The sequence below is a fragment of the Coturnix japonica genome, chromosome 3 (assembly GCF_054131305.1).
Source record: "Coturnix japonica strain WE chromosome 3, WE-NBRP24, whole genome shotgun sequence".
In the NCBI taxonomy this organism is placed as follows: Eukaryota; Metazoa; Chordata; class Aves; order Galliformes; family Phasianidae; genus Coturnix; species Coturnix japonica.
In genome coordinates this window covers 36970941-36997996 of record NC_140665.1, presented here as the reverse complement: position 1 = coordinate 36997996, position 27056 = coordinate 36970941, and the positions used below count along the sequence as shown (strand labels likewise).

Sequence of the window (27056 nt, the reverse complement as noted above, 5' to 3'; positions counted from 1 at the left end):
AATGGTAATGTAACTTTGCACTTAGGGAATCACTGAATGTTGTGAATGTTATTAAAATATCATACTAGTTTAGATGTGGATAATATATGGTACATATACCCTGCAAGGACGCAGTCTGTGAGCTGATGCCCTTCCAGATGAATGCTGGGGGAGGCAGCTGTTGGACAAATCCAAGGACACACAAAGCCAGTCTGGTTGTGTTTCATGCCTGAGTTCTTCGTGTTTGACTAGCTGGTATATAAAAACCAGAAAGGAGAAAATGAAAACATTCGTTAATGGATTTGCAAATGCAAAATTAAGTGAGGTTAAATGGCTTCAAGCAGAGTTGATGGTTCAGGAAGCATCCTTTAGCTGTCCAGGCTTGTCTCCTGCAAGCAAGGCTGGATCCCCAGCAGTGCTTGACTCCACTGCAGTAACTCCTGGCTAACACAGAGCTGTCTGATGGTACTCATTTCAGGTTTCCAGAAGAGACAAGCAGGTAGCCAGAGAGCCTGGCTATAGCATGTTGTATGAACCCTGTATTTGTCCTACATGTAATCAATGGGAAAGAATTCCAAATGACTTGAATTACCAGTTTTGAATTAGCCCATCTAGTCTGACCAACCTCAGCCCTCCCATTTAGAAGGAATTCATCCAGTTTAAAATGAACTTAAAAGTCGTTGAGGTAAATCACTAATTGCAAGGTAGACTGAATTGGAATTAGAATGCCCCATATAATAGAATAAATATATACATATAGCACTTTGAGCTGTAGTTTGCACCTTGTCATGGGTACCAAATGTATGAATTACACCAGATCGTCATCTCTTACAGTTATACACTGTCATGTGCCTGTAACCATGTCCACAGCCCAAGCCCTGTTCTACTGTAAATAAACATTTAAGCTCACATTGAGCTGAGCCAATGAAGCCAAGGAGAGATCTCAGGCCAGATTGTCAGGCCAGACAGGCAGGCCAGACTGTCGTTTCCATGCATCCTTTCCAAGTCCACCTGCATCTCTAGTTGGATCTCCTACCCATGTGAAAATACAGATCTCCTCATGTTCCTAACCCGCTGCAAAAAGCTCATCTGCAATTCACAATAACAAAGATTTTATGCCTCCCTTTATCTTTTCTAATCTTTCCTGCCTGTTTCTTTTGGTTTTCTAGTTCTAGTTCTTCTGTGTTGTGAAACAGAGAAGTCTTTCTCTAGTCTATCTCACTGTACTGCCCATGGTGTTAGGATTCATTGATCAAGGATCTCCACTCCTTTTGTTCCACTCCTCACAAGTCTCAGGCTGTTAATCATTCATGATGTACAAGTTGCTTCAGGTTTCTTGTCTGTTTTTCTGTCTTCTGTTGTTCTTTTTTTAGCATGAGAGAACTGGAGCTACAGACAATATTCAAGGCTCAAGTTCCCCAATAAATTTCCTGCATTCTATGCTGTTTTCCTCTCTGTGCTTTCCTTAATAATTCCTAACATTACACTCCTCCACTACTGAGTGCTGGGCTGACAGCTTCAAAAAGATACCCACCATAACCCAGAGATCTCTTCTGCCTGAGCACTGGGGGTTGAAAATCCGGCCTGCGAAATTTGGGTGGTTTCAGCAGGGGGGCATTGCTTTAGATATAATCCACACCTTGAAATCTTCTTCCCAGATGACTTCCATTTTACCTACCTAGAAAAACTAATCAGCACTTGCACCTCAAGCTGCTCTTCATTTTCCAGGTAACTTGTATATTCAACACAAAGCCAGGCACAGATTTCTTCAAGACTTCACGGGGAACTCTTTTCACAAGCCTTTATGACCACTTCAGGTCAGATATCAAAACACAAGCAAAAAGCATCTGTTGTACTTATCTGTATTTCCCCTTGTTCTTCCCCTCCTCTTTCTTTCTTTCTTTCTCTCTTTTCTTCAGCTTGGTTGTTCTAAACATCATGAGCTTTATTGCCATCAGTGAAGCATTAGAAAGATTCAGCAGCAAAACTTTCTGTCTTTCACAAACAAATGATGGTACTCCATTTTAATTAAGTTTTTCATTTGCTCATTTGCTTGTTTAAGGCAAACAGATAAGCAGCCAGACTGACAGCAGAAAGCTGTTAATCACAACAATGTGAATAAATTAATAAACATAAGTCATTTTTCTGGCAAACAGACTGTAATTTTTGCTAACTTAACAATAAACAAAATGATTCTGCTACTGCACAACCCTCGGACTGCATTTTCCCCCATGATTTGAGGCTGGCAATCTAACAGCTTCATCTCCAGTCCCCAGTGCAGTAATCAAAATGTTCTGGCCTGCAATGTGAGAGGCAAAAAGCAAGTAAGAGAGCCACGAACTTCTCAGTGAATTAGCTCTGCTGGAAAGGGGAAGGAAATCCATCAGAGGTAGATGTTCAATGTTAACAGGCTTTTTCTCTGATTAGAGCAGTGGATGTCTCCCTCTCCAGAGGCAGTCATCCATCTCCATAAATAACAGTGGATCATGATACATTTAGTCACAGAAAGCCTGCTGATGGCTCTTGGCATGAGTCAAACAATAGCAGCAGCAGTGCTCCTTACAAAGACATCTATGCACGGTGGTTGGACCTAGACAGTCTTTAAAGTCTCTTCCAACCCAAGCCATTCCAAGAGTCTATGACTCTATGACTCTATTCAAGGCGCTACCCAGGAGTGTTCATGGCAGCTACTGCTAGCTGTGGGGATAGCAGGAACAGGTAGAGGCAACCTTCCTCTGGAGCTCCTCACCTGCTGGGATAGCAGGACCCAAGTGCCTTTGGGGCTGTTCAGAAATTCCCTGAAGGAGCTGGAGGTGTTGGTGAGACCTGAGATGCTTCAAAGCCTACCGCCACCCAGCACAGTGGAGAATGTGCACTCATCTTGGAAGGGCAAAAGGGACATTTTCCTAAGGTTCTTCTAGTGAGGATGTTTAGAGACACAGTTCCCTTCTGGTACTTACAGCCTCATCTCTGGCACAGGAGACAGATTTGGAAGTGGGAATGATGATGCAGAGAAAGAAAAGGGGTGCAAAAGCCAGCAGCAGGGCAGTTCACAGGGTATGCATTGTCTGTCATTGAACAAACACGGCTCATGGAGCTGCCCCTGTGATAACACTCAGCCTTTGTACTCCCTGCCTTTCTGTAGGAGGCATCTCCAGATGAGCATTCTGGGGCAGGCGTTTGGGATTCACTGCCAAGCACAAAGTGTGCCATATTTCTGATGCTCCCACTCCTCCAAAAGTGGCAGTGGCCCCCGTTGCAGACTGGGCTGTCCTGCAAGCATTGCGTCCACTCCCCTCCACACTTGCCTGCTCACGTTTTCTGTTCTTTGTCCAAATATCTCCTGCATTGCTCCAAGTCACTCATTTGATGCCATAATGTAGCTTACGGAAAAGGAAAGTAGCACTGATTCAAGGCAAGGAACTGAGCCAGTTTTGCAGCTTTATGTAACTCTGCAGAGTGGGGCAGGTATTTAGTTACATTAAATAATTGAGGGGGGTGGCTGTCTGAAGTGCAACAGTTTCTTTGTTCCACATGAAAGATGATACAGGCTCAGAATGCTTCAGATACACATTCAGAAACTGGCTCAGATATTTGAGAAGCACACGCATTTATGCAACCAGAGGCTAGTGCCCAGCACCCCTCCAGGCCCTCTGCCAAACCTTCTTCTTTTCTGATTATAAGGCCAAGTCCTGTTTGCAGTTTTGTTGGCATTACTCTACAGCTTTCAGCAGTCACCCTGGAGTCTCGCTAGTGCAAATGTGTTTGCTCCAATCTCCAGTATTTCCCCAGCCCAACTCATAGCTCACTGAGCCCTCCCTCCCAGCTGCCCACCAGCTCTCCCTGAGTGCTGACCTGACACGAGGTGAAGCACAAATCTCAAGCCAACAGCACTCCTCACCTCTGAGCGGTCCCCAGACAAGCACCACAGCTCGTGCTGCAGCTGCTACTCACCCCTGATCTCTTTGGTCCTTACGGCAGATGTGGAGCCTCCCAGGATCCCCACCATCCGGCTGCAGACTGCTCTGAACCCTCCCACAGCAGTGCCCAGCCACCTCACTCAGGCTCATTTTCTTGCACCTCCTCCCCTGGGACACCTGACTGCCACAGCTCCACCACAAGGGGAAAGGCTCTCCTTGGTGACCTCTCCTTCTGTTATCAGTATTCCCCATTTCCATGCACTTCATCCTTAACCTGGAAATTAGGCATCCTTCCAAGGTATATAAAATCTTTTAAAATCTACAAAGCATACCTGGTTTCCTCGGAGGGCTGGAGCTACAAAGCAAGGAACAGTGGCACAGAATCACACGGGCATCCTCTCAGGGACTCCTCTGCTAGCACTGGGTGAGCACCCAGCCAGAATGATGCTGCATCTGCACAAAGTGCTGCAGTGAAGCCTCGGAGTTTCTGCTGGATGAAATCACAGCTTCCTTTCTGGTGTGCTCTGGCTCCATTTCAACTTCACACAAGCAGCCTTTCCTGCAGAGGTCTGCAACTGGGAGACTGCTTTCTTTCTGCTTGGATTGGGTTTAAAAATAAAGCGAAGAAGGGAAGATGAGAAGCAATGCTTTTTACCATTGGTGGCTGAGTAAACAACACGGACAGCTACAAAGATTGTGTTAAGTGGTGCAAGAGGCTGAAAGATTTCCAATATGCCATTCTATTGTGTTTGCCGGAGCATTGCGTATAGGCATAGAAAAAGGGAACAGTTCAGCCTTAAGGCAAAATTTATGAACTAAGAAGGCTGTGTGTAGAACTCAGAACTCTGTCCAGTATTGCCAAAAGGCACGAGCGAATCTGAGCTGATTTTCAAATAAAAGTTTCTGGTATCCAATGGATGCTAGTTCTCTAATCACAGCATTAGGGCCATCAAATCACACAACTTAAATCTGCAGATGTTCCTCCGTGGCTGTTATTTTAGATGTCACTTTTTGAACTTTCATTCATGTAACATATATAGGGACAGCAAGGACGGGATCCCCCACTGCCAGTCATAACAACAAAATTATATTTGTTCTAAAATACCAAAGTCACTATCTAATTTGACTTCTCAGTCTTGAAAAGTTCTTGGAAATTCTCCAGGTATACACATACCTCCCATCCTTATACCTAGAGAAAACTGCTTCTCGGTTTCAGGGAGGCAAATCCTGGCACAGGAGGCAGTGAAATACTATAGCAGAAATTGCAGTCTGACAACACAGAAATCTAAAACAACACTTGCACTGTTGCTGTAGTATCTTCCTGTCATAAAATCACTCACAAATCTGTTTTTACATCTGCCTGGGCATTTATGAAAGTTTTGATGGCTCTTTAGAGTTTTGCCTGGAGATTGAATATCCACAATAATCCCAAGGCATGAGGTTTTTCTTATCTAACTTAATTCCCCTATAAATCTAAATTTATATCTAAAATCTAAACCAACATTCTTCTGTGGTCACTGGGGAGAGGTAGAAAACAGAAGAGAAAGCACTGCATCCTAAAAGATGTTTGTAGCATAAGTGGGATGAACTGGCCCCTGAAAATGCTCCTCTCTATTGCCACTGACTATAGGATGAGCCTAGGCAATTGCCCTAAACCATCTGAAGTGAGGTTGAATGCAAACCATCCTTGCTTCTTCTATGCTCAATTTGAAACTACATCTGTGTGAGTGTTGTATAAATCAACTGCCTGACTACATGCTACCACTTTTCCAAAACAGCCCCTGAAAGGATGCAGGCATGATAAGGAATTACCAGCAAATAGTTTGTGCTGTGACATCCTCGGGGCTCACTGTTTCTTTAGTGAACTGCAGCAGTGCTGTGAAGTTGCACATATCCAAGTTGAGTGGCAACTGCTTTTACTGCTTCACACGTCTGGAGTTTCTAGCCAAAGACATTGTTCCATCACATTACATTTTGTGCTCATAAATGCTCACTGTTGCAAGAATGTGTGAAATATTGGTTCTAAACTGTAATCATCTTAATGATTTTTGTGATTCACGTAAATTTGATCTGCCACTTCTCTTTTACCGTCATACTCCTAAGTTGTGCCCTGCTAGAATCCCTTCAGCCACAGGGCTGGTGCTTTCAAAACCGTTCCCTCTTGTTTTAGCATAAGAACCAAAACTGCAGAGTGACCTTGAGAGATTTAAATAGAAGGAAGCTTAGTATCAAAAACTGGCATGAGACAGTCACTTACAAAGGGAGATGACATAGGATGAGGTGGTACTCAGGCTGTGATGCCCAAAAGCATGGGACAACAGCACAGCCACCTGATGAAGGCCCAGCAGTCAACACTTTGAAGATGTAAGTGTTCTTCTGAGGGAGGGCGGGAGTGTCAGGTTTTCAGGTCCATATGGGTGCTGTACAAAGTCAGCTTGCCATGTACTGGCACACATCCAGATGGGATACAAATCCTGACATGAATACCATTTTAAACAGGCACTCAGAGCAGATTGCAAGTATGTGCGATTTGGGAGTATAAAAGCCTAAATGCTGCACACACTCAGCACTGAAATGATACCATTTACACGGCTTGTGTGTGTCACAGCTGATGGCAATGGAGTGGGAGTGATGGCAAAGGCTTCCTTCAGGCAGAACAATCTTGTTGCTATGCTATTTTTGAGCCCTCTGCTTACCTCTGTTACTGGAAATGACTTGCATCAGTTTCTAAATCTGTCTCTATTGATTAGCACTCAGTGCGTGGCTGCATGGCTGAGTGCAATGATCACGACTCCCATGCCTTTTGTTAGTCCTGAAGCACAGAAGATCGTTCTTTCTTTTTTTGGTTGCAGGGTGTTCTTGTTAGTTCAGCTTAGGGTTGTGATACCTCAAAGGCTGGAGTATTTGTGATTTTCTTCTAAACTATCTCAGGTCAGCAGCAAATAGGAAAAAAACATGTGCTTATTGCTGCTTTTGAATGAAGCTATGACTATCTGACAATACATCAAGAAAGAACAAAACATCACACACAACATCAGTTGTTATTGCACTAGGTATTGTACTGGCTATCTTTATCACTAGAAGCGCTTGGGTTTCCTGCAAGTACATTCATTACAGTTCCAGGCAATTTTGGTTTACACCGCTTGCAAGTCTGTGCTTTGACTAAAAAGTAAAGTTGATCGTCCATTAGAGGAGTCCGTTAACACTTGCCTTTAAATGCAAATGTAACGTTATACAGTCACCATTTCCTGGTAAATCTCTGCATTCTCTTTGTACTCATTTCCTGGCTGTTACACTGTATTTCTGGTGCTGCTGCGTTTATGATTCTAAATAACTTCTACATAGATGATGCATTCCAGGCCCTTTTTTGAGGAGCACTTGATATAAGGTTTCTGTTATTAGTAGAAGTAAATTTATTCAGCCACTTTCTTCAGTGCATCTTAGTAAGAGTTTGCTGAAAACACACTTGAAATCATACCTGGTTATACCATTGGCCACAATGTTTGTTGTGCATTTTCAGCAAGATTCTCAGCTAAGGCAGTAACAATTATTCCAGTGTAGTTCAGTGAAAAGATTACATGGCCTAGGGTATGTAATGTGCCTGCTCATGTGATATTCACGTCCTAGCCTTTCCACAACAGTCCTGCAATGTCTACCTCAACATGGATCGGTGTCAGCCATTATTCTCAGTGTTTACTGGGGAGGAGGGTCAAGCCAGAGCTTTAAGTCCCTGAAGAGGTTTCTTGGGGACCTCACCTTGCTGCTGTGGTGTATCACTTGCCCTGCCTCAGCACATTGCAGTGGATCCTGGAGCAGGTTGCAGGGTGGCCACTGCTATACTTCTTGTCACACTGGTGAGCTGTGGTGTGGAAGTGTCTGGCTCCTCATCCAGTACTTCTGCAGGTGTCATTCTTCATTTAGGGAGTTGATTTATGGTCAGAGTGTGGATCTACAAGAGGTTGCAAGCAGCATGGACCTATCCCACCAGAGTGTTGTTTGAAGGTATCTGACAACAATGTCATGCATTTGGAGAGAGATCTTAATGTTTCTGTCTCTCCCTGCACAGTTCCTGCAGTCACCTCAGCTGTCTCTCAGCTGTACATGAACAGGAGGAAATGAAAACTGATCATTTGCCTTCACCTCCTGTCCAAGAAAAGGACTTGAAACTGGTGCTGGTACTGGGGGACTGAGTGGAGTAGTATATCAGACATCACAGTACTTCATCACTCCTCCCTGTACAACAGGAGTCCCACTTGGAAACAAGAAGCTGTTGCTTACAGTAGCTGGGACTGATGTCCAAGTCACCATGGCTACAGACAGAACAGATATGGACACCGTGGGCACAGAAGGACACTTACCTCTGGCTGTTTGCTGTGCATTAGTGAGGTCAGGTTTGCTTCCTCTGGCGCTGACTTGATCAGACAATTCATGAATACAAGCTTTCACAAGGCAGCACAGAAGACCAGAGGCCTGACCCTGTGCAATGCACTTTGCATGCCAGCTGGTTTAGCACATCCTCCTTGTGCTAAACACATTTAGAAACTCACGCTTCATGTGTGACAAAGTGTCACTTCTGCACCACGAGTACCCCCCTGGCCAGCAACAGCAATACTAGGCCCTTTAAGAAAGCATGATATCTGTTCCTGTTAACACAAAATCTCCAAGAGGTGAATGAGGAAGATTATTAGAAAAATTAGAAGACAATACTGGTGTAAACAGACAGTTCTGATTTAGCTGCAACATACGACAATTTTTATCATCCTTCATAGGATATTAATTTTTATCTTGGAAGGCTGGTATATAAAACCACAATCAAGGATACACGAATGACTCATTCTAGGGGTCTCTGCTTCTCCAGTGCTGTTGCAATACTCTGCCTATAACCTGCACAGAGCATCACCGAAGAGTCAACAAAGGCTGGGATGGGTGTCCTCTGCTGCATGCTCTGCTGGTCTTACAACAGCCTCTCTTGAGCCCATTTATGATGTAACTGCTTTTAATTCTGCTCTTAGGGCAGTTAGAGAAGCACAGCATGACTCGGACACAGATGGAGGCTGTCATTTTGATAAAACAGCCAAAATTAAAGCGTGCACCTTCAGGGTAAGATCCATTCTGAAAGGAGATTCCTTATTTGCACCCTGACCTACAGTAAAACAAACAACCCACATCTGTAAACTTAGTCTAAGTGTTCTTCAATAAAAGAGAGATTTTTTGCTTCGTTTCTTTCTGTTCTTTTCATTGCTGCTTTTTATTACTAAAATGGGAGGAGGGATAGTCTTGTGATCCCTGTCTCAGGCTACAAGTCAGGAGATCAGCTTTTCCACTTTTTCCAAAGTAGCTTTAGTCTCTGCTTGCCCTATAAAAGACAGCGTGATATTCTTCTTTAGGGCTTTAAGAACTTCTAAGATGAAAAAATGCTTTCAAGATCTCCGTCCACAATGTCAAATCTTTAATGTGGCAAGGCCCCTGATTGCATAAGCGTAGTTTCCACAAACAAATGACTTTGGTCAGAGAAGGAAAGTCTGTAATGTAGAAATGGAAGGCAGAAATGTGATGTTAGTGATTGGAGGAAAATGAAAACCCTGTAATTCCTTGACTGTGGGCCTGATATAACAGCTCTGTGGAACCATCTGTGTGCTTCTAGCACTGAAATTGGTGCCCGGGGTGATGAGGTCAGGTTCTGATCAGTGCTGGGGACACAGCATTTACACACAGCATCTATTCAGAAGACCCTTGAAGTCTGTATGATGCATTGCCATTGCCTGCTGTTAGTCTGAGAACTCAAACCAAGGCCTTTCTTCTCTGGGGAAACATGGCATTGTGCCCTCTTCTCAGGACATTATCCACCTTTCATGCCTAGAAGACAGCTGAATTGAGGTTAGTGATCTGACTTCCCTTTATGTCCCTGATTCGGTTTTCTTAAAAGCCACTGCCCTCCACAGTTCTTCTCACAGACCCATACAGGAATGCACATCATCAGGAAGGATTCCCTCCTGATATCAAATAACAGTTTCACAAAAAAGGTGAATCTGGTGCATAAGGCTTAACTGCAGTAGATATGAAATCTATGAAATAAAGAAGCATGCACTGCTCCATACAAAACATTTCAAATCAGGGACACAGAGATAATCTTTTTTCCTGCTTTCTATAATACTCCTCCATTATTGACCAAATTGTTCCTTGACAAGGTCTTGGAATTGCTCTTCCAATAGATCTGCAAAATCTCAGCTGTATCTGTGATTGTAAAAATGCCAGATTTAAAATCTAGCAATGGGGTCAAGCTTTGGGTAACCAGGCTGATTTGCATTTCCAGCAGAAAATTTACCAAATGAGTGGACTGCATACATCTAAATAACTATTGCTTAGTTACAAGTATATGCATAAATAAATAACTTTTCTTGCAAGTGAGCTTGGGATTAGCATCCAGCAGCATCCCCATTGACTATGCTTACTGATGAGATGCCATTTTCAGGTCATGGTCATGTAAGTACAGAACAGCTGGCTCTCTAATGTGTTAGAGAAATGAACACAGCAAGCTAAGGCATGAAAGGCTGCAGTATGCAATAGCCCTACTTATCAGGAAGGAACCAGACCTGAGAGTGAGTGCAGGCTGCTGTGAGCGGCTGGAAACTTCAGAGAGGGCAGGCTGTGGCAGGAAATAAAAAAGCACATTGAATAAATCACTTGATGCTCTGATTAAGAGGCATGGGACTGTGTATCATGTGATAGTTAAAGCTGTAAGCTCCAGCCTTGAATTTGCTACACGAATGGTCTGAATGGGCAGATGGTATTCAGGAGCAGGATTACTATTTTTAGCAAAACAGGTCAAACCTATTCACTTAGAAGTGGAATTAAAATTTAAAGATCATTATCTCTGAAGGTGTGTGATTTTCTAAAGAGAGGTAATAAATCAAGCTCATTATAACTGCATTATTTTCCATAAGAAATCATTCTGCATAGCAGAGGAACAGTTAGCCTCTGTTTCTTTCTGTCAGCGACTGACACGTGCATTTCTCAGAGACACATTTGTCTCCAAATGGGAATGGGTCAGCTGGCCATTACTGTTAGAACCCCAGGTCTCAGCACATTATCAAGAGCAATAATGGGGAAAATGAAGGCCCCTCCCTTCACCTTTCTGTGCTGCTCAGTACCTGCTTCATCCCAGGAGAGTCACTGAGCTGCCTCAGCACTGCCTGACACCAGAATCCCAAGGCAAGCTGGGGAAGATTCACCGAGCCCCAAAACCCTGTAGACAGTGCCTCAAAAGCACTGCTCCAACAGGCTGGGCCAGCCTGTGCTGCTGGAAGAGGCAGGGAGCTTCCTTACTCCAGGCAGGTGAGCAGCAGCTCATCAGCCCCAGCAGAAGGTCACCAGCCTGGGACAGCACTGCTCATGGTGAGATACAGAGTGGCTTTCCAATGCTTCTGATTCACCAGCCCTGGGAGCATGAGGAGGTGGTGCCTGGGGCTGCTGCTCAGCTTGGGCAAGGAGACAAGCACAGCTTTGCTCCACTAGCTGTGGGAGGCATGGCATAGAGGAGCACAGTGTTAAACTGGTAGGGTTAAGGAGAGGGGTGGAGGTTCAAGGAAGCTGTCACAGAGCTGAGTCTGAAAGAGGCGCTCATCACCTGCCATCTCTCACATGTAAGATCTGATTTCAGCTGGGCCTTTAGAAATGACATCTGCAACAGCCAGAATCATCTTATTGCATCCACATGGGGAGAAGGGCACTGCCATTCACATACAGGGAAATGTAACTGACACAAAGAGGGTCCAGATTAGATTGAGACCCTTGTGTAGTGGGCACCTCAGAAACTCCATTTAAGAAAGCCTTTGCCCTAAGGGGCCTGCACTGCAAACAGATCCACTGGTGAAAAGGAGGGAGAGAGAGGAGGTGACAGAACATCACCATTTTACCCAGGGAAGGAAAGGAAGGACTGTGGGAAGCAAAGGCTGTGGATAAAAAGTAAAAAATAAAAAAGAACAAATGGAAGAAGAGACAGTGAAGCTGCCTAGAACTGTGTTCCTAGACTATGTCAGACTGATGGCAAAGAGGTTGGCTGAGGAGGTAGCCAGGTACATGGCCCAATGTGAGCGTCTCATCTGCACCCCCTCACACTGCTGTTGCTTAAATGCAGTCCCTTCATCAGGTGGTTCTGCTGCTACTGACAGGGAGACAGAGGTTGTTCAGTGCAAAGCAGATGACAGTCAGCACAGCCCTGAAGAGCAGCAGCATTAGATCAGTATCACACCAATTTCTGTGCCAGGAGGTGCAAGCAATATCTTAACTGGTTGCAATATATCCTAAGATATAGCCCAGTTCCCAAGGCCAAGACAGAGCTCGTTCTGTGGTGATACTTTTATTCCAAGCTCCAGACTCTTCTTCAACTAATCAAAGTGTGATTCTTGTTTCGTCTGCCTGTGCCCACACACAAATTTCAGATGCGTGATTGTAACACTTGTTAAGATCAGGAGAAATACCAAACAGGCTTTTGGGAAGCAGATCCTAGTACTTAACCACAAGAATCACGGTATAAATGGAGTCCCTCGAGTGCCTCCCTGAGCCCATGGAGCGCTGTGCTGCCTGTGAGCAGCTGCAGCAAAGCCTGGCAGCTCTGGTGATGTCCCTGCAGTGCGGGCTGGCCAGTGGCAGCTCTTCTCCATCTTCTCTACATTTCAGCTAAAGAACATTTATCGATTCTGTGTCTCCTGTGGCTTCCTGTTTTTCTGTCTCTCTCTCTCTCTTTTTAATAGGCTGGATAAGAAGGAACACAGAGCAGGAACTGCCAAAGGGAAACTGGTGGCATCCCATTCTGGCTCCTGGGAAACTGAAATATTGCCTGCTTGTAGGCAAATGTATAAAGATCTGAATCTAAGCACTCTCATTTGGAGTTGTAAACAGGATTTAAATGCTGCATAGGCCTTGTGACTTCTCTTTTGAGTTCTGCCATCCATAATTCATTATTTGTTACATGTGACTCATCAGTTAAATCATGCATTTCTTCTGCTATTCATTTGACTGCTAGTGAGTTTATCTAAAACATATCTACGAAAAAAGATTCCTGAAATGTGAGTAAAAGAAATCCCTTTTGCAAATGTTGATGGAAAATGAAAGGAAAACAGACATAGGGTCAGCATGAGCAAAGACAGACCCTGAATAGGCAAAAGATTTAAGTTTCTTTCAGTTTTCGTTTAAGCCAAGCTGTGCTGATTCACCCAGAGAGATATGAGGCACAAAAGATGCAAATGTTTGATATAGGTAAATTACTATTTTATCACATTATGTGGTCTCTTTTGGAGCTGTAATCTGAGCTGTGAATCAAGTAAAGATAACACAGACACAAGGAGCTAGTCAGACTCCAGTGGGCATAAGGCCTTGGAGTCAGTTTCTGAACTTTCCAGCTTGTCCTGAGCATCAGATATCATAAGCCTCGTGTCTGTTCTTGTGGAAGGATACAATTATCTAAAAGGAACCTATGAATACCAGGGACTAATTACAGTATTGTAGTCAATTAGATTTGCTTGCTCTCTTTTTCCTCTTTCTTCCATTAATCAGGTTTTATTTCTAAGTTCTTGCTAGGCACTTCTGCCAGAATCTTTACTCGGCAGCCTCCAGCAAAGGATCAGTATGTGCTGGTTTGGCTTCAGCCTCAGAGAGACAGAGAGTAATCTGAGCTTTGCAGACACTACCCAGGAGCATCCTCAGTCAGAATGAAATGTCATCACCCAACCTTAGTGCTGAAGTGGTGCAGAGGCCTTGGTATAAGTAAGCACTATGCTCCATGAAGCAGTGTGGTGAGCAAGCAAATGAAAGAAAAGTAAATGACAACCTGTTAGAGGCTTCTGCTTGCTATGTGTCAAGTAACTTTTGGAAAGTATTTGGTACTTTCCACTCCAAGTAATGCCCACAGAAGCTCAGCTGTTTCAGCATAGTTCCACCATAGTACTAGTCCAGCTTCAGAAGAGATATCAATTAAATTCAAGGCCTTCTCTGTTTTGTTTAAGGATTAAATTCTCATTTTCAAGAGTAAACATCCCAACAAAACCCTCTCCTTTACTCCATCTCCACAGCAGAGTCAATGTGTTAATCCACTTGGTTAGCATGTGCTATAGAGACTGCTATCAGGGCAAAAACCATCGATTTTCTGACATCTGCTATACACACAAATGGATAAAGTTCTGCTTATTATCCCTGCTCTTAATATCTATAGTGATTTACAATAGTTAGGATCATTGAGCAGAGGTGCATTTATCAAAGCTGGTGTATTTATTTCTGTGCATATTTACATACGCACTTCCATAGCAGCTGTGTGCGTGACAGACTATAATCAGGCTAACAGGCCAAAGAGAGCACAAGAGGCAGAAAAATAGCTGTGATGCCGTGGCAGAGCAGGACTCCTATTATGTCCTTTAGTTGCTCCGATACTCTTCAAACATCAGCATCTTTCAAAGAGGTTGGCACTCCTGTGCCAGCTCTTCTCAGACTGCTTATGATGTCTGTGCACACCCCTCAGGCCAGAGCTCTCAGCAGGAGCTGCAGCAGTGTCAGCAGGTCCCTGGGGCTGTGCCAAGCCTCCAGCACATTCAGTGCCGAGGATGGTCACCTACTTACACTGAGTCCAACCAAATGGGCTCACATATGGAAGAAGTGGTTTGGGCTCAGCCTTTGGTACTCTTTCCTGCACTATCAAAAGCTGTAACACTGACTGTGGACTACACCTTCATCTGAGATGTGTGTGATTGCTCTTCACATTCCCTAAATTCAAATGCACAGACAAGAGAAGCCAAGCAGTACTGCTGAAGAGAGGCAGATTTAACAACACCCAGTGGAACTGCCTCATTAAACAGATACAGATGTAATAAACAGAAGAGCTCCTAATGATCAAAAGGAGTTAAGCAATGAAAAGTTGCAGAGAGCCAAGCAGCAGCAAGTCTTCTTAATGCAAAAAGGAGCTACCCAGCATATACCCAGCTGTTTATAAAACCAGAGAGAGGAAGAGACAGATACCTTTTAAGATGATGATTTCAACGTTATTAGTAATTCCTTTCAAACATTTTTTTTTTTTCTACAGAAGCTATTTATATAAATCCTATAGATGGCCACAGTAGATGTTTTAAAAATATATTTGGGAAGCCAAGTAACCCTCCTTCAGAACACGAAAAGAAAGAGGCTCTGAAAACACATTTTTTTTTTAAACAAAGAGAGTATGAACTACTTTCAGTAACCCTGCCATGCTCCACAATTATTCTATAAGGAGAGCATGCATATCTCTCCAGGAAAGGGAGAAGACCCCACAGGACTGTTGCTCATGTGTTTGTACCTCTGGATCCTGGCAGCCTGCAGCACCAGGCTGAGCTGTTCAGAGATACGAAGGCTCTCTGAGCCCAGAATGTCAGCAGCCTGCAAACCTGCACCAGGATGGGAGCCTACAGCTGTCCTTCCTTGCCCTAGAAGAGGATGCCCACAGTGCTTCTTCAGAGGTCTCTCAGGCTCACTCTCTCCCTCAGACCAGCTAAGGTGGAACCCACATTTGCACAAATAATGCTGCTGGCTGACACAAACACAGCATGCATTCCGGGGTTTTCTATAAGGAACTGACCTGTCTCACTGCTGCAAAGGCAGAGAGGGTATTAATGTGCAGCCACCAGCGTTTATCTGGTAAGTATAACCCAAGCAGCTGTCTACTACAGAGGTGGGGCCGAAATGGAGATAATGACTACATGCCATAAGGCCACATTGCAGAGCAAACCAGTTCTCTTCTTTGCCTGTAGTCAATAGGATTTAATGTTTGCATAGCATAAGTTTCCACTCAACACAGCCACATGTGGACTCAAATGTCCCAGAGTCAAGGACTCTTGGCACATGCTGTTGCTGTCACCACAGATGCTGTCAGAAAAGGAGGAAATCAAATGTGCCAAAACTGGAAGGAATTTCATCCTTAAATGACACTGAAGGAAGGAATCACCCCAAGCAATACTCTCCTACCCATGTCACTGTGTGGTGAGCCAGGAGGTCCTGCATGCTGTCTGTGGTACTTCTCCACTGCTGCCCACTACTGTCTGGGACCTGTCTTTATACACATGGGGTTTCATGCATCACTTTACTAACTGTTCCAAATGCTCTCTCAGTAAAATACATCATTAACAATTCTCCTAGTCACATTGCTGGCTTGGCTAGCCATGAACAGGACCACCTTTTTCACAACACCCTCACAAAGACACTGAAGAGCATTTAGACACAAGAGGTTACATCATTTCAGTACACTAGAGTGTGCACTTCAAGGATGCAATGATCGGTTGCAGACTACGGAAATGTTTTTCCATTAGCACACATGAATTAGAACTATTTAACTTATTGCTTTCTACAAAATTTCAGGGGTCCTTGGGCAGTCCCTTTGTAACTCAGTGTAAGGTCTACAAGGAATGAGGGGTTTGGGATGTTGCTTTTCTGATCTACATTTGTGCTTCTTTTTCGTCCCACATGCTGCTGGTGAGGAGAGAGGTGGGTCAATAGTCAACAACTACCCTCAGCTGCAGAAAGTACCAGGGGAAGTCTGGTGTGAAATGGTTGAATGGGCTTTTCCTGAGGGAAGAGCACTGTAGTGGAGATAACAGAAGCTGAGTAGTGATTCTGGAACTTAACATTTTAAAGGACAGAGAATAGGAGGCAAAGATGTGTAAGAAAAAGCACAGAGAGAAAGAGAGAGAGAGGAGAGAGCCAGAGTGAGAAAGCAGCAGGATGTATTCAGGAAAAGCAAAACATGCCTGTAGATGTGATCTGGATTTTGCCCAGGCCCTCTAATCAAAGGGCACTGCCAGCTGTGTTCATTGAGCTAACAAATGTTGGCTTGTTTTGAAAAGGGAACTGCATCACTGCAATTATTTCTGATGGCACTGCTTGCTTGGAGGGTGAAGTGCCTTAAGAACAGACTCCTAGGCATGTCCCTGGCATTGAGTAAGAGCCTGACTCACTGATCTGGCCTTGAAGGATCTGTTGGATCTACTCTATTAAGCAGTTGCTTTGCATCTTGCTTTAGAGGATATTTGAAGAGACAGCACAAAGGCTGCAATCTTGAGAAGAAATTGACAACCTCTTCCCTGAGAAGGAGCCTATTGCTCCTTTTGACCCTGTGCTGCCACCAGAAATGTCTCATCTGGGAAGGAGGAGGCTGGGAGTGGAGCAGCAGGTAACTGGGGCACTGGAAGGACTGTGAGGAGGAAGGAAGGCCTCTGCTTTCCGGTGGCAGCGCGGTGTTGCAACTCCTTAGTCACAATGTGCAACTTTGGGTGCTGAGAAGGGCACGAGCACTTCAAAAAAATGCACAAAGTAGTCTGGGTCATGCAGGAAATCACACCTTCTCTCAGCTGGCTTCAGCTGCCACACAGCAAGGCAGTGTGTGAACTGCTGTGAGAGCAGCTCGGATTTTACACTGCAGGCTTCATGTCAAGCCCAAGGTGAGACACCATCATAAAACAACAAATAATTTGGAAACTGAAATTATCCCTTCAAGAGAACACTTGCAGCACATGGGCAGCCTGCCCTGAGATGAGGAGTCATGCTTGCTTCCTGCTCTGGCAGCCAGGCCTGAGCTTTTCAGAGCCATGGACATGAAGCACCATGGTGCAACCTGCCAGAAAGCACCAAGCACATCCCTGTGGACTTCAACTACAACCTGTGCTGAAACCATGTTTAGAACTTGCTTAAAAAGAAAAACAACAAAAATATGAGGTAGGAAAATGGGCAGGTACAATTAAAAAGGCATACTGTATCCAGAGCAAAAGCAGGTGCCTCTTCCATACTGTGTGCCTTCCCAGCCATGCACAGAGAAGGTATCTGACACACAGAGCAGGAAAGAATAAATAAGGTTGGAGGCAAAAAAAAAACCCACACAGAAATCCTTTTTATACCAAGATGATGCAGGCAGTAAAGTCATGACTCACCCTTAACGAGTTCATCTACTAGTTTCTGACTAATGCATTAAATTATATAATACACTCATGTCCTTCCCTTTCAGATTTCACTGAAGGCCATTTGTTGAATTACATTTAGAGGTAGCAAAATGAACTGAAAAAGCAGGGCCATTTAGAGAAAGGGATGCAATCAGCACTAATGGATTTATTGTGCAAAAACTGATGTGGTTGAGGAACCACACGCATACGTGTACGCATCTGGCTGTTTCAGCTGTTGCTGCAGTCATGATATGGCTAGCTGATGCCAAATGAAAATCCATACTAATGCCATTCTTTATTTTCCTGTTATCCTAATGTAGATCTCAAGACACTAACCACAAATGTAGCAACGACAGAAAACAAACAGCTAGATCTTCCAAGAGAAAGTTAAATTTGAATAAAGATTAACCAAAGTCCATTCTAAAGAACTTAGCTAACAGACTGGCAGTTCTCAACTACTGAGTCACAGAGGAACCGTTCCAACATTTGCAGTGCCAACAGTAGAGACATTGCTTACAAAAGGAAAGAAAGGTCTTTCCCTCTCTGACCCACAACTCTGACCCCTGCATGTAGGTCAGAAGTGCATGTACCTTTGTACTAAGCATTATTAAACCAGGAGCACATTTCCAGCAAGTGTAACTTTATCACTAAAGCGAGGGACACAGAAGAATCAAATCTTTATCTAAAAGACCACAAAAACAAGTTTAGAGGACAGTAAGCGGATAGAAATTATCAGATAGCTTCACCTTATATAAATAAGCTAAATTTCTGTCTATCAGTGTACCCAAACAAATTATGCTTAAAAGGGTGCATTTAGGAAAGCATTTGCTTAGTGTCTGTGAGAAAAAGGAACAATTAAGATGAACTCTGAGTGCAGTATGCGAATGTTCAGCGTGACTCCAGAGCTAGGAATCATTCAGATTCCCTTTGCTCCATCCATTCTGGCTCCTTGCATGCTCTAAAGCTGTCCTCTCAGTTAAGCCAGTTCAGGTGGGTTCATCATTAATTTCATAGTACTGAACTATCTTTCATAAAAGCCCAGCTCTTGCATTCATGCGGTCAATGAAGAAACTTCACTTCCCTTTTAAGAATTACTCATATCCTCAAAGTCACAGATCAAAGCAAGGAAAATGAAAGCCCTGAAGTCTCAAAAAACAGAAAGCTAAAAGATAAATGAATATTTAGTATTTACAGAAACACTGAGGTTTTTCAAGCAAATGTCATTATTTTCTATAGGGAGACTGATTCATGGCTGATGAGGTCCTGATATTTATACAGAGAAGCTTAAACAATCTTCATCCCCCCAGCAGATGTAAGCTGAATCATTCTCTGCATTCTGAGGCCTGCCGGCATTACATGCAATACAGCAGAACTTTTCCACCAGAAAGACAGCTGATGACGTGCCCATTTTCTAAAAGTAAAAACCATCAACATACATTTCCTTAAAAGCTGCAAAGCCTTGAAGACATCTGGTTCCTACATTTCAACCTGTTCAATACTTAGTTGTGCTTTCAAAATATGCAAGTTCTTTTTCTCTGGAATCTGTTTTCCTACTCGCCAGCACTGGTTGGCAGAGGTGATCAGAGGAAAGCTTGGAGATGTCAACCTCCACTTTTTTAACGTAATGCTTTTCTGTCAAAAATCATGTTCTTAACAAACAAATAAATAAACCCAACATGGTTTTGGGGGGAAACCTTTGAAAAATAAAATAAATCACTATGATTTCAAAATTAATGATGAGAAACAATCCTGAGAAATGGTTTTAAAATGCAATGATTCCCAGCTGCTTATAAACAACCCTTACAGATGCCAGTTACCCCCCTATTAGCTGTGACCACACCATGAGTAAAACAGTGCCCTACAGAAAACAAAAAAACAACAAACAAGGAACAAGGGAAAAATGCATTTTCAATGCTTATTTGCAAGGAAATGGCTTGGAAAACGCTTCTGAAAGGGCAAGTGAGACCGCTTTATGTGTTACTTCAAACTAATGATACTGCGTGGAGGAATGTCTCACTAGCAGTGTCTGATAACAACTCTGCACGCCCACAGAATCTGCCAGTTTTAAATTGCTTCGGCACATTTAATACAACGGGACACATTGAGTGAGAAGAGTTATTTGTTTCAGTGAAGTGTGGGCAGATGGAGATGAGTTAAATGAAGCTATGCCTCTAAGTATGGCACACATTAATTTTAAGCTCTGCTGGGAATATAAAAGAACACCCTTCTTACCCCCAAATTTATGTAAAAACTTTCCTCATTAGGACTTCATTAAGTCATTGACACTGAAATCACAAGGCAGAGAGGCAGAAAAAGCATCCGAGTCCATTTAAAATTACTAATTAGCTGGGCAATCTGATTAGACATTCACAACAGCTGTTGCTTTCTGTGGGGGGGAGGGGAGGTTCAGTGATCAGCTGTGGAAACAAAGGCACATGTTTTAAGAAAGAGGAAGCACTATTTTTTTCTGTGATTAAACACAAAAATCTCAAAGGTGGAAAAATTCCATGATGGTATAAAATACATAATCCTACACCATCAGAACAGTGATTGGTTTTCCTGTGAGGGTTTAAAACATTGAGAACATCCTTTGCTTTTATGTGATTTACTTCCCTGGAGGGCACCAAGTGCTTTTCTGAATCACAGCCATGTCAGGTTTTACTGCATACTGCAATTCTTTGTTCCTTTTGTAATTTTCAGATGGGATTTGTATTTTTGGCCACTGTTCCCACTAAAGACAAGGAGAGACACAATATTGATTTCAAGGGAATGAAAGTGTTGGCAACTTTTCCACACATAGTCAATACACACATGTGGGCACATTCTATCTCAGGCTCCAGTTACTTAGTTAAAAATTAAATGTAAAATAAAACATTTTTAAACTACTCCTTTCCCCCTGACTCTCAGTGAAACCATAACCAATAATAATACGGACTTCAGTTTCCTTGTCTTAAGACATCAGTTCTTTTGCCACTACTGCTGCAGAGGATCAAATGCTGTCATAGGTCCCGGAGAGCTACATAGATTTTTTTCATGTCATATCTTAGTAGTAACTGAAACTAAACCACTGAATGATTCTGAAATCCCAGCTCTTCAGACAAGACCATACAGCTGGTGTGTCACAATTACTCCAATCACCTTTAGTTAACGAGTAGTGTTGGAATTCAGTAAACACATTTGAGTGGCAGAGGACTTCCAAAAATCACAGCCCTGACCACTGGCCTAACTTCCACAGAGATGTCATTTTCATTCTCTCCTCATTGGTCAAAGAGAAGACAGAAAGGATGATGTTCTGGTATTCTAAAGAATAGTTATTTTGTCCCAGAAGTTAGACACTCCAGCTTCTGCAGGTGAGCTGATGAAACTTTCCCCTGATATTATCAAATGTGTTATGTACTAATTTCAGAGATTCAGAAAGCTTGCCAATCTTTTTTCTACTTGCCGTCTCAGTTGGAAATTAATCATTCCACAGGCTAGAAACCTTAGAGTAACAGTTTTATACAAAAAGAATTTCCTAATTATTTCTGGAATGAAAGTATAAGAGCTGAGTATATTCCAAACAGAGAACAGAGATAGCTGTGAGCACTGTCATCCTTTCTGTTCTTGACAAACTTAGCATCTCTGTCTAATAATACATCTGCACTACTGTTTAGCTTTGATCTCTTCTACCTGCTGTTGCTCTGTAGGCAACAACACCAGACAACTTCACTGGTATGATATGAAATATCCATTGATCATGACACTCATCTCCACTCTCATTGGTTTTGTTACTGATGAGCAAGAAGGCGTATGTTTTATCCTAAAAGGAAAGAAGCTGATCCAAAAATGCTTCATAAGCTACTTTCTGTTATGAAGAACTCTGGTTACAACAAGTTTTCTGCTGGAATTACCTCTGTTGCTACCATACTTGTGCCACAAACTCAGCAAACCTAATAGTTTGTTTTATAAACATGTTAGTGTCCAGCTCCAAGCCTGTTTAGAAGAGGTATCTTTGGAGTCAAAAGAAACCACTACACACTAACTGGTATGAGAAGTTTTTAAAAAATGGATTATTTCTTTAAAATAAGGAGGGGAAATATGTATTTGTTCGTGATAAAAAAGCAATATTTATTCACAATAGAGGTGGCCAAGATAAACCAGTGTCTCACCCAGCACTGGCCCTCTAGACTGGCTCTGAGTTTCACCTAAGCATTTAACAACAACCACAAACAGGACAACATGAGGCATCTCATCCCAGAAAGGAGCTTTCAGTAAGAGAGAGAATGGCCCCAGAGGCATTTGCATTCAAGACCATGATCCTGCTGATCCTGCTCAGACCCATACCTTTACTGAAGCTGGCTCTGGAAATGGTGCATGGCAGATCCAGGACATCGCGTCTCAGACATAAACAACCCACTCAGTCACACCAAGACCTCCTGACCTCAGCTGATTCCAAGCAGAAGGAATTCTAAGGATATCAAAGTTGCCTCTAAGCATAGTGCCTCACACTCTGCAGGAGAATGTAACAAGACTGAGGCAATAAAGTCAATCTTTTTTCTCCACAGCCCAAGATACTGTGAATCAAAAAAGTTTTGAAAAGAAAAAGTAAAATATGGGAAGCAAGATGTGGCTGCATACCATCTTAAGATACCTGGAGTCCTCTTTTCCAGGTTTTACTATTCTATTCATAGGAACAGAGTAACAGTTATTTAGGACCCCAAAGATCCTCCCGTGTCCTCACGATGTGTCCTGGGCCAAGGCTACAAGCAGCACTTTGAATGCAGCACTGTGAATGCCTTTCTGCCTATCTTACAGAAAAACATTAGTAGAGACCTTATAATACACCAAATGATAAGCATCTGTGAATGAAACAAAAAAACATTCAAGCAAAAACAAAATTAAACCAAACTAAGAAAGGCAGACTGAATGAGAAACAAAGTCAGGCACAATGAGATCTTTGATTTTTTTTTTTCCTTGCTTGGACAAAATAATATGTTCTTTTTTTCTGAAAATAAAATCATTGTTTTAGCATTTTGGTCCCAAAACCAATCACAGTGCAGTTTCCAATGACTGAAGCAATAAATAAAGCACCTGCTCCAGAGCTGCATGACTGCAAAGGTTCTCTCCTGGAGATTACAATACTGTTATAGTGTAAGGAAAAAACAGACAACGAGTGGAAAAGTGTGACCACAAGACTTAATCAAGACTTTAGATAGGCTGTAGATTAGATGTGAAGACTTTAAACTGTAAATGGTACCTTTAAGCCCTGCAAAAGTAATGGACACAATTCTTCCTCTCTGATTATCAGCTAAACAGGAAGCCACTCACTGTATTTTACTTGATTTTGATTCTGCAGAAAACAGAGGCTGGTGAACTTTGAGTCATTCTGTTTGCCTTCTGCTATCAGCCCCAGGTGGAAAGCCTTATATGCTGAACCACCCAGAGTTTCTGAAGAGCCATGCTATTTTAACTGTTAAACCTTAGAGACACGAGACAGTTGATCCTGAAGTTTCACACAAGACAGAGGGAACTCGCACCAGAGGGACCAGCAAGGATCAAAGGTACAGATGTGTCAGTAATGGCCTTTGTACCAGGGCAAACACAGCTAGAGCACAGCGTAGGGAAGCTCATTGTGTGATGAGGGTTGTGTGCTGGAGCTAAAATGCTATACACGCTGCTTCAAAAGAGGAAAGTCTGGTGATATACAACTTTTGGCACTGTACATAACCTGTTATGCGTTAGGAGAATGCAACCTTTAAAACGAATGACTTTAGTGCATGACTTATGTGTGAACAGCACTTTAAATCATCATCCAGACTGCCTCAGTAAACATGAGATCTACCACTGACTCCTAAGAGTTGTATTCTGTCTCTTTCAGGCCACTAGAAATCCATGTTTCCATATTATGGTGAAAGCACACAGGAGCACTGGCATTAGCGAAGAACCAGAAAAACTTCTCCAACCTCTCTGCCACACATTAAAATGCAGAGAGAAAAAGAAAATGTATATGCTGTAAAAACAGGATCAAAGTCTTGCAAAATTCAGAAGGCACAGCTTTCATGTGTGTTATGTGTTGCACCTACAACCAGAATTAACTGGACCTCTACGTGAAGGTGGATGCAGACTGGGTCTGAATAGGTCTCAAGGGCTAGAAAGGCTATTAATGGTCAGGTTGTAGATAGTGTGCTTAAATGGAGAAGTACAGAAGCATGCGAGATAGTGTATTGTCTCAGCATCCCTTTGCCCATCTGAAAGTACTGGTAGCTTCACATACTATAATCATTACAGCGGTGTTGTACGGTGACAATAATGAAAAGATGGTAATAAATATCCAAAAGGTTATTTACAAGAAAAAACTCACCCATATGGAAGCCTTCAGTCTGCTGGGAAATGCTGAGGCAATCCCCACCAGAGAACGATCTCCAAGAGATGCTGCCTTAGTGGTGGTCAGCCCTTAAATGAGGTCTAGAGGAGGTGGAGTCAAGCTCCATCCCTTCTGGGAGCACTGCAAAATTACCCTCACCTGTGCTCCCACAGCTGACCCAACACTTGCCTCAGCTGATTAATCAGAGGTTCAGGCTGTGATTACCAATTTCCCATACAGGTGTCAGATAAAGTAAGTATCTTTATGCAAAGGAAAAAGTATTTTTGTTGTTGTTTTGTTGTTGTTGTTGTTTGTTTTCCCCCTCTATACAGAGCTTGGCCCAGCTACCTTTTCTGAACCTGGATACTGAATCCCTCTTCCACAAACAAAGAACAAAAAGGCTGCAAGAGAAAGAATGAGCTGTGCAGTGCCTTCTGCAGTGGAGGTCCCCTCAAGGGCTGTCAAGGTTCTGAGCTGCTGGCAAGTGATAGCTTGCAACAGCTCAATTTTCCAGTTTTCTTCAGGCCATAATATGTCTACAGTGTGCACTTCTGCACATTAACCACTGTCACCGTGCAACAAGAGGGTGGACAGTGTCTCTCTTCTTATTAACTCTTCATCTCTACTAAAAGGAATGCAAAGTTCGGGTATCAAGAAGGCAGCTCGTTTTGAGTAGCAAAAGAAAGCAGAAGAAACGGCCCTACACTCGGCAGTAACAACAGCAAATGTACATAATCAGCCTCTACCACCCACTATAAGCAAACAGCGCTATGAGATAAAAATTTGTTTCTGAAGAAACTCCCCACAACCTTTTCAGAAATGAAGAGCTGCAAGTTCACGAAGCACAACCCTTATCTTCCTCTCTCTTTCTGCCCTGTAACTGTGTACACCACCACTGATGTTTTTTCCAAGTATCTGCAAGGAGACTTGCATGCAGAGCACTTTTTATATTGAGGTTATAGATGGATATCATAGGAAACGTAATCTTTTTAGTTAAAAAGCAGAAAACAGATTTGAAGTACCACATGAGAAATACTAAAACTACAGCAAATGGCAAGACACAGCGCTACAGAAGAAAGAAGCTCTCTTTAAGGATAGGCAATAGCAGGTACAGCTGCTTTAAACAAGGTTTGGATCACCCAAGAAGGATAGAGGTCACAATCCAATAATAAAGAAGGAATCACTTCTTTCCAAAGATTAGGGCTCACCAAACACTCCAAAGGAGGCAGTCTCTGAGTAGAGATGATTCCCTTCTGGCTGCCAGCCCTTCTGTGAGGTTAGGGGGTAGACCCAGCATCCCACCTTCCCTCACACAGGTGAATTGCTTCCATCTGTGCTCCCAGGAATGGCTACATCCCTCCACCAGCTGCTCCATTACTGGTTCAGGCCATGACCTAACAGTTCCCATACACACACCCATGAGGTACGGAGACAAATTTGTAAGGACGTATATAGATAAGGGGAAGAAACATGATGCAATTCAGTACATCATCATCACAGGTGTAATATGTCTAACAACATATTTACAGACAGATGTGTTCAAAACAATGTGTTTCATTTTCCCTAAGAAACAAACAAAAAAATTACATAATTTTTGTTGCAAACTCCAAACCTGCATTCTTCCCTGAACCTGTTAAGCAGTGTATTAACATTTGGGATAACACAAGGTAAATGTTATCAGATTTCTTTTAAATATTAGAATTACATCAGAAGCTCTGAAGAATTCCCTATGAAGTGACATAAATCTGGATTTTCTTCAACACTGCTCACCATTAATTAGAGAATTACAAATGCCTTTAAAAAGCACTGAAAGATGATAAGATGAAAATTTGCACGCACTGAAAAAAATGAATTTTCATTAGAAAGTTGAACTGCTTCTGGAGTCCCACCAGGTATTTTGCACTGAAATTAATATACAAGAATGCTCTCTTGAGTAGTTACAGTAGCTACATAAAGAGAATATGAGTCATGGAGTTCACAGCTGACTGCTCATTTCACACATATATTTCACATTTAATCTCACAGAATCAAGCAGACGTGTACAGGCAGATCTCACATCCCTACCCCAAGCAAAATTAAAGGAGAATACACGAGCAGCCCTGGTACAGGACTTACCCACTCACCACACTGAGAAAACAAATCTTAAGGGCAAAACTGACATGAAAAGATCAGGATTGCCCACTGGAAACTCTGAAACAGAAATCCCCAAAGCGTGGTACTCACAGAGCCAAGTGGGCTGGAAGGAGAGGAAGTAGCTCTCTGACTTGAGCAAGGGCTCTGGGCAACCAAGCCTGGTTAGCAAACAAGAAGAGTTACATGCTCATTGATCCCTTTTCCTTCATCATCAGCAAGCACGTGGGCTGCACTAACCCACCTGATCAGAAGGGGAAGCTCATGAGCCATGGATGCTTTGTTGATTTGGAGATTGTTTGCACTCTAGAAGAGATGAACTCTCCCTAGTCTTCGCTGCAGGACAAAAACTAAGGCGTAAGTCTGATGAAGAGTAGGAAGTAAGAGAGAGTTCCTCATGCAGGTGGTTATTGTAAGAAAAGATGAAACCATGTGAAAGTCATTGACACAATGAACACTGTTAAATTAGAAGCTGCTTTTTAGTGTTTGGTACCACTGACAGTTTTGATACTTCCACTTAGTTTTAGAAACAGAGGTTTACATTTTTACTGAAGTATTCTACAACTTCACTAACAGCTGCCTGTATTTTTTGGACTGAAAGTAATAGAATCATAGAATGGCTTGGGTTGGAAGGGACAAAGATCATGTAGTTCAAAGGCCATCTAATTCCAATCCCTCTGCTGCTCCCTGTTTGTTGTTTGTTTGTTTGTTTGTTTTTGAGACATCCCTCAGAAA

The 27056-nt window shown here is 42.8% G+C and overlaps 1 protein-coding gene across 4 annotated transcripts in view; it reads right to left on the bottom strand.

Annotated features, from left to right (window-relative positions):
* The window catches only part of LOC107311369 (guanine nucleotide-binding protein G(I)/G(S)/G(O) subunit gamma-4), a 113469-nt gene extending 87000 nt beyond the window's left edge, over window positions 1–26469 (bottom strand). The window contains exons 1-3 of one of the 4 annotated variants that reach the window (XM_085543345.1): window positions 26415–26469; window positions 4232–4493; window positions 100–231 (exon numbers count right to left, since the gene is read on the bottom strand). The gene's annotated coding sequence lies outside the window, so the exon portion shown is untranslated. Of the gene's footprint in view, window positions 1–99; window positions 3740–3933; window positions 4061–4231; window positions 4494–26414 lie in introns of those variants that run through there. The other 3 variants (XM_085543348.1, XM_085543351.1, XM_085543349.1) reach the window with 3 other exon arrangements.
* Window positions 26470–27056: the final 587 nt, after the last annotated feature.